The sequence below is a fragment of the Zosterops lateralis genome, assembly GCF_965231275.1.
Source record: "Zosterops lateralis genome assembly, contig: HAP1_HAP1_SCAFFOLD_108, whole genome shotgun sequence".
NCBI classification, from domain to species: domain Eukaryota; kingdom Metazoa; phylum Chordata; class Aves; order Passeriformes; family Zosteropidae; genus Zosterops; species Zosterops lateralis.
Window position 1 is genome coordinate 104543 of NW_028154570.1, and position 7642 is coordinate 112184.

Sequence of the window (7642 nt, forward strand, 5' to 3'; positions counted from 1 at the left end):
TTTTTTGTCATTTTATTAATAGAAAATAGGATTTGTTTTTGTATATAGTGATGGGATTGGTGTATATGGTGTTGACTAAGGATTAAAAATTCTGTGGTTTTGATGCATTAGGTTAATGAATTTATATAGTTTAAAAGATGTGGATTTTATGCTTATTTGGTTAGAGGCAGGTCTTTAAGTCGGGGGGGTTCTGGGTGTGTATTTTGGAGTTATTTTGAGGGGAATGGAGATGGGGTTATTTTTATTATATTTGGTGGTTTGACTATCAGTAATAAGAGTTGGCTTTTTTTTTGTAGACTTTTGTTTGTGTTTTCTACAATTGATATATTTGTGTGGTCAGGGCAGTGGTGTTTCTGGTGCAGCTCTGCGCATCCCTTATTGTTTGTGTGTTTCAGGTGGTCACTTGTCTCACACTGAGATCCTCTCACCCAACAGCCCTGCTGAGATCATCCGTGGATGTTTGGTTTCCTTTATGGCACCTGACTGAGACAGCAGGAATTTCCCAGAGGCAGAGACAGCCTTCCTTGGCACCTGATGTGGATTCTCATCCCTGGACATCCCAGAGATAAGTGAAGGGCTAAAAGCCACAGAGGGAATGAAAGTGGGGTGTGGGTTGGGAGTCACCGGGAGGGATTTTTGGGTCAGGTTTGGAGATGGGGATGTCCAAGATGTGACCCCTTTAGGGCACGTAAAGGGAAGGTGTCACAGTGCTGAGGTGTGCAGGGCAGAGCAGTCCCAGGGCACGTCGTGTCACTTGTCTGTTGTGCACTCTGTGTCTTTTGTGTTATCCCTTTGAGGGGTCTGTTGGAAATGCCAGGCATTGTTCTTAACATCTCCCTATTCCTGGTGCTGATACCAGGCCAGGCATCAAACCTTTGACTGGGGAGCTCAGACACACATCAGAATCCATCTCTCTTCACAAGCATCCAGGCTGATGCCTTTCCAGGTCTTGTTCTGAGCTGTATCCACAGCTGTGCACTGCTGTGATCCATTCTGGCAGGTTAGGTCTTCTAAAAGTGCACAGCCAAGTGGAGGATTCTGACCGTAGGATTCTCAGGCATCCATCCCTGCCTTTCTTGGGATCAGTGATCCCGTTGGCATCTTCTTCCTGCAGGGTTCTCTGAGCCTGGTCAGCTCCCCATCGGTCTTACCTCGGTCATCTCATTGCGAGTTCTCTCGGTCCTCAGGGTCATTCTTCTTGCCCAGATATTTCTGTCCCTGTTGTGTCCCCCCTTTTGTCCTGTCCTGTGTCACGGGTGTTGGTGTGTTTGGCCTGGAGCTGCTCTGCCTTGTTGCTCAGTCTGGGTGTAGGGGGAATGGGAGAAGTCCTGGGGAGTTGAAATTTGTCATGTGGGGTGTAGTTGGCCTGTAGAGGGTATTCCCGGATTGACACAAAGTGTGTGGAGCTGTCGAGTTCTCCTGCAGCACTTTGACTTTTGTCCTGACTTTCTTTCAGATGCAGACGGATTCAATCCATGGCAGAGTGCCCCATCCCCGGGTGAGGGGGCTCCCCTGAGAAGGTCAGTCACTGTTTGTGTTTGCAGGGGAGTGTAAATGGTGGCCATGTTACAGCACTGCTCTTTGTCTTTATTTTTAGGAGGTGAGGCTGGATATCAGCAGTCAAGGTGAAGTGGACGGGGTGAGCAGTGATGGGTGGACAGAAGCAGTTGCTGTTGTTGAAGTCTCACTTCTGGTTCTACTCTAAGCATTCACTCTTCTGTTTTGTTTTATTTTAGGTGATCCCCTTGGCAGATGTGCTGGCCCAGGATGCCAGAGGAGGGCAGATGGGTGCAACATTAAGGTTCACTTGTGCTGTGCTTCAGTCAGAGCAGGGAGGTTGCTGTTTCACAGGAACTCAACATGATTTTTCCTTTTTTGGTTCTTTGCAGGTGCTGCTGCTGCCCCAGGTGTGCCAAGGAATAGAGGGAGGGGGTGAGTTGGCACTTGGGCAGGTGGCCCAGAGGTGAGTGCTGTGCTCAGTGTGTCCCTTTTCCTTTTGCTGGGTTCACTCTGGGCAGCCTCTGGAGTGGGGTGGAGGTCTGAGGGGGAGCCAGGACAGGGGTGCAGAGAAGCCCCAGGGGTGACTCTTCTGGAGGGGAATAGTCACATTTTCTGTTTTGTGGTCCCAGGTAGTGTGAGGAGGTGCACAGCTGGAGTTTGGATATGGCAGCACCGAGAGAACGTCTCCAAATCCCCGGAGCCAACACGTTCGTTTCTGTCCAGGATGGATTTTGTCCGCTCATATTCAAAAGTTGAGTTGTTGGGGTTGGTGGTCGGGTGAAGGGGAAAAATCCTTTTCAGTCCCAGGAGGCAGTTTAAAGTTACCTTAGAGGAGAGGGCCCTTGTGGGATGGAGCCCTCAGGAGTAAAAAAGAGAGAGAGTTTCTCTTCAGCATCACCAGAGCCTTTGCTGGGCAGGGCAGTTCTGACCTGTCTCTGTGTTCTGGGGAGCTTCACATTGTTGGCCGCCTTTGGGGTTCCAGCGGGTTGGGGTGCACTGGGGGATTCCTGGCCCAGCATACCCTGAGATCCCTGTCCCAGGTTATTCCTGATAAGGAGTAATGCAGGCTGTGAGGTGTGGGGTAGTAGAGCTCCGCAGGGGGAGTTTACAGTGACACACACAGAGGCTGTGGGAGGACTTGAGAGGCAAAGGACTCACAGGCTAGAGAGCACACAGTGAAAATCAGGGGCCCAGGCTGGGATACAAGTCAGAGTACAGGTGTACCAGCCCTCACAGCCCTGCTACCAACACTGTGTTTCCCTTAGAGCCGGTGCAGGCAGCAATCCTAATGCAGGACAATGCCAGAAGCCCTGAGAGGTGCAGGCAGTAAGCCCAAGGCAAGGGCCAGGCAGGAAGTGATAGTGGGGGGCAGAGTCCACAGGGTTTGGGTTCACTGGGGATGTCCAGCCTGCATTCCTTTCCTGCTCTAACTGGGGTTGCTCACAGCCCTAATGGAGGCTGTGGTGGGTGGGCTCAGTACCAATAATGTCTCTAAGACCTTGGCATTGCAAGAGTCAGCCTCTGAGCACAGCTGAAGTGTGCTGCCCGAGGACCCAGGCATGCTTAGGAGAGGGGGAGTAGCAGAATTGCTGGTTTTGGGGGATGTGCTGGTGAGATTATGCTTTGATATTTGGTTTTCTTTATTGTAGCTGACTGAGAGACAACAGCCCAGTGACAGCAGGAGTCTCCCAGAGGGAGAGGCGACCTTCTTTGGCACCCAATGTGAATTCCCATCCCCAGACGTCCGAGAGATAAGTGGAGGGCTGGGAGCCACAGAGGGGATGAAAGTGGGGTGTGGGGTCAGGGGTCACCAGGAGGGGTTTTTAAATCAGGTTTGGAGATGGGGATGTCCAAGCTGTGACCCCTTGGGCTGTGTAAAGGGAAAGACTCCTTTTTGATCTCAGTGCTGAGGTGTGCAGGGCAGAGCAGTTCCAGGGCATGTCGTGTCACTTGTCTGTTGTGAACTCTGTGGTTTTGGAGCATCTCACCTCTTTCATGTCTTTTCCCTTTGCCCTTCAAGGGGCCTTTTAAAACCCCTGGCATCAATCTTAGCATTTCTGATCTCTGCATTCCTCAGCCAGGTGCCTTTGACTCAGGTGCTCAGACACACATCAGAATCCATCTCTCTTCACAACCATCCAGGCTGATGCCTTTCCAGGTCTTGTTCTGAGCTGTATCCACAGCTGTGCACTGCTGTGATCCATTCTGGCGGATTAGGTCTTCTAAAAGTGCACAGCCAAGTGGAGGATTCTGACCGTAGAATTCTCGGGCATCCATCTCTGCTTTTCTTGGGATCAGTGATCCCGTTGGCATCTTCTTCCTGCAGGGTTCTCTGAGCCTGGTCAGCTCCCCATCGGTCTTACCTCGGTCATCTCATTGCGAGTTCTCTCGGTCCTCAGGGTCATTCTTCTTGCCCAGATATTTCTGTCCCTGTTGTGTCCCCCCTTTTGTCCTGTCCTGTGTCACGGGTGTTGGTGTGTGTTTGGCTTGGAGCTGCTCTGCCTTGTTGCTCAGTCTGGGTGTAGGGGGAATGGGAGAAGTCCTGGGGAGTTGAAATTTGTCATGTGGGGTGTAGTTGGGCTGTAGAGGGTATTCCCGGATTGACACAAAGTGTCTGGAGCTGTCGAGTTCTCCTGCAGCACTTTGACTTTTGTCCCGACTTTCTTTCAGGTGCAGATGGATTAAAGCCATGGCAGAGTGGCCCATCCTGTGTGAGGGGGCTCCCCTGAGAAGGTCAGTCACTGTTGATGATGAAAGTCACATATCTCACATTTATTGGCACTGCAGTGCAGGGCACCTGCATTTACAGCTCCAAACAAGTGAGTCCCTTGCTAACCCCCCCCTGGGGAGCAGCTGGAGCCTGCTCTGGGCTGGGCTGGGGGAGCAGACACTTGGGGTGACACAGCTCCACACTGAGGGGGCTTGGGAAAATGCCTTTGTCCAGGATTTTTTTTTTTTTTAATTTTTTTTTCACCTTCTATTAGGTTTTAACCATCAACTTGGTAAAAATACACACTAGAGACAGTTTTTTTTGTTGTTTTTGTTTTTGTTGTTTTTTTTTTTTTTTTTTTTTTTTTTTTTTTTTTTGGTTTTTTTAATAGCTCTGAGACTTACATCTTGATTTTCAGACTCTCTTTCATGGCCAACGTTTTTGTTGAAAACCTTATTTTGAAATGTGCTGCTTCAATTAGAAATATATTGTAAAAATACCTTTAATGTCAGAAGATTAAAGCACAAACACCAACATGCCCCCACCTTAATGTTTAGCAGCAAAACTTGATCTTTACTAAAGCTAAAACTTCATTTTTTTGCTGCTAAAAAAGTTAATGAAGGTGTTTATCAGCTTTTGCTGCCCTTTGGTGATACTCAAGGTCATTAAAAAATTGCTCTACTTTTTCTCAAATAAATACAGAATTTAAACCTCCCTCATTCTCTCCAGACTAGAAACATGTGAATTGATTTTTGATCTTCTTTCTTTTGGTTTCTGTGGGTTTTAAGCTGCATGGAGAAGGTGTCTGTGGACACGGCACCCAGGGCATGGTGCTGGGGAGGGCAGGAGGGGAAGGAACTGCTCAGAAATCCAGGAGCAGCAGTGGATTGGGAGCTGGTGATCCTGCCTCAGCCACACTCCCCTGGACAGTCTGTGCAATGGTAATATTCCTATTTTCCCTCCTGAACATGGAGTTGGAGGAGAACAGAAGTCTTGGCATTGGTGGAAAGGGGAACACCTGCTGTTTGTGTCCTCAGAGAGCAGTGGGGAGAGCCTGAGAGAAACACTGGCTGGCTGAGGTAGTTGTGTTCCCCTCTGGAATAAACTCCTGTGTCTCCTCAGAGCTGCTGGTTTGCAGTAGAGTTTGGGCACATTTTGCTGCAGCTTTGGTTTCCTAATACCTGGAAATCCATGGATTGCTGGATGATTCCCATAAGTTCTCCTATTTTGTAGGAGCTGCAGGGTGAGGTCAGTATTCTGAGGGAGGCCCTGGCAAAGCTGCCGAGGGCAAGGAACACGGAGCATCCGGGGGCTTCTCCCACCTGAGTTTCTCCTGGAGCGTGCTGTGTGTCACGCTGGATGTTTAACCCGGCTTTGGGGTGTTCTCCTGCGGTCCCAGCTCTAACTGCTGCCCCTGAGCCGAGGCCTCGCTGTGTCCCAGCACTAAACCCGGCAGGTGGGTCCTGCTTTTCCAGCCCTTTAATTCCACGGGCAATCCCAGATTCCCGGAGCTCCCCTGGGCCCAGCCTGGACTCGCTCCCTGGGAGCTGCACTTCAGTCTGCCTGAACCAAGGACCTCCTGTTTGAAACTTTATTCCTGCTGTTTTTCCTCTTGCAGGTAGTTGGCAAAAAAGGAGAGAGCCAGTAGGAAGTGGAGCCACTGGAAGGACTTTTCTCTCTGACTGCTGCATAATTGTTTGACCATAACCAGAGCCTCGGATTCATTTCCTGTCTTTTCCAATAAATCGTTGCCTTCAGCTGGAATGTGTTCCCAGTGTCATCCTCCTCCTCCTCCATGGATTTGTGAATAGAATTCCTGATTTTTCCTAAGTGGAATTTTGTTATTCCAGCAATTGTGGCTCTTTTCTTCCACTGAAACTTCCCAACTCTGCTGAGAGTTTCAGCTGCCAAATAAAAATAAGACTGGAGGTTTTTTTGATTGTTACTCCCACAAATGCAGATAATTCTTGGATAGGAGTAACTAGACCTGTTGAATTCCCACTTCCCTTTAAAATCAGAGCAGAGGCAGCAGATTTGAAATCATCGTTCCATGAACTTCCACCAAAAGTTTTCAATGTTAGAAATTCCTGAGCTTGTTTTCCAGGCAAGCTGGGCGTTAGATATTATTCCTTCCTTTTATTTGATGTTTTTCCTCTCTCTGATTTTAGTGAGGGAATATTTATTTTTTCCAATTTTCCATCCTAATTGGAATTTTGGTACTTCTTAGGGGACATTTCCAAGGAAATTTACCAAAATAAGGATGGTAAATCAGGAATTGTTCAGCACCATATCCACAGAATTCCGGGAATTCCCAGGAGAACTTGCTAAGTTTTAATTGCCACGATTCATACCTTTGTAAAGTTAAATTTACTGCATTGTTAATTACATAAATCCCATTAAAACTTAAATCCCGGCCTAGTTGCTGTTCCTTGGACACAATGGGGTGGTTCTTTTCTGCCTTGGCACATGTGGCTGTTCATCCAAAGTGAGCTTCCCCATAAAACAGAATTTGTTTCCAAGCAAAACTGGGAATTGTCTACTAAACCTTATTTTCTGGGAGGCACTGGGTTTGTTTTTCCAATCGCTGCATAATCGAGGAAACTCCTGGAGCTGTGTTAGGCAGTGGCATGAGGGGAGATCTGCATTTATTTATTTTCTTCTTTTTATTATTTTTTTTATTTTTGTATTTTTATGCTCTTTTATTTTATTGTGGTTTTTATGGGGTTTTTTGTTTGTTTTGTATTCTTTCAAAAAATTATATTTTTTCTTCTATTAATTTTTAAATTTTAAATTACTTTTAGATTTTTATTTGATTATTTATATTTTTATTTTCATGTTTTATTTAGCATTTTTAATTTGTATTTATTTTAATTTTTTATTAACTTTTATTCAATTTTATTTATTTTTTCTTGTTTTCTTTGTTCCTTTTTTTCCCATACTCTTTCTTAGCCAGAGTATGTGGAAGTTTGGCTGTAAGGAAGAAAAAAGTTGAAAAATGACCTCCATGTCCACTGGATGTCTGGATACAACTGAGAGTGCAGTTAGCAAAAACCCTCTCTTTTCTGCTAAATTATAAAACCTGAACGGAGAAAGGTGTAAACATTGTGGTGCCATTTTTTTCCTTTCAGGTCTCATTCTCCCCACGTACAGTATTACCAGGAATAAGTTGATGTCAAAATGTTTTTCAGAGGTAGCAATAAAACTAAGTAGACATTTTATTTTGTTACTCTCTGAACCTCCTTGTTTATTAACAAAGAAATCCAAAACAAAGCAAACCAAAAAACCCACCAAAACTCCCCCCAAACACTCCCCCCCCCCCAAGAAAACACAGAAAGAGAAAATATGCCAATATTATTCTAATGGAAATTAAACCTCTTCCCCTTCGAAAACCAGGCTAATTTAATTCCATTTAATTGTGGTTGTGATGTGTTA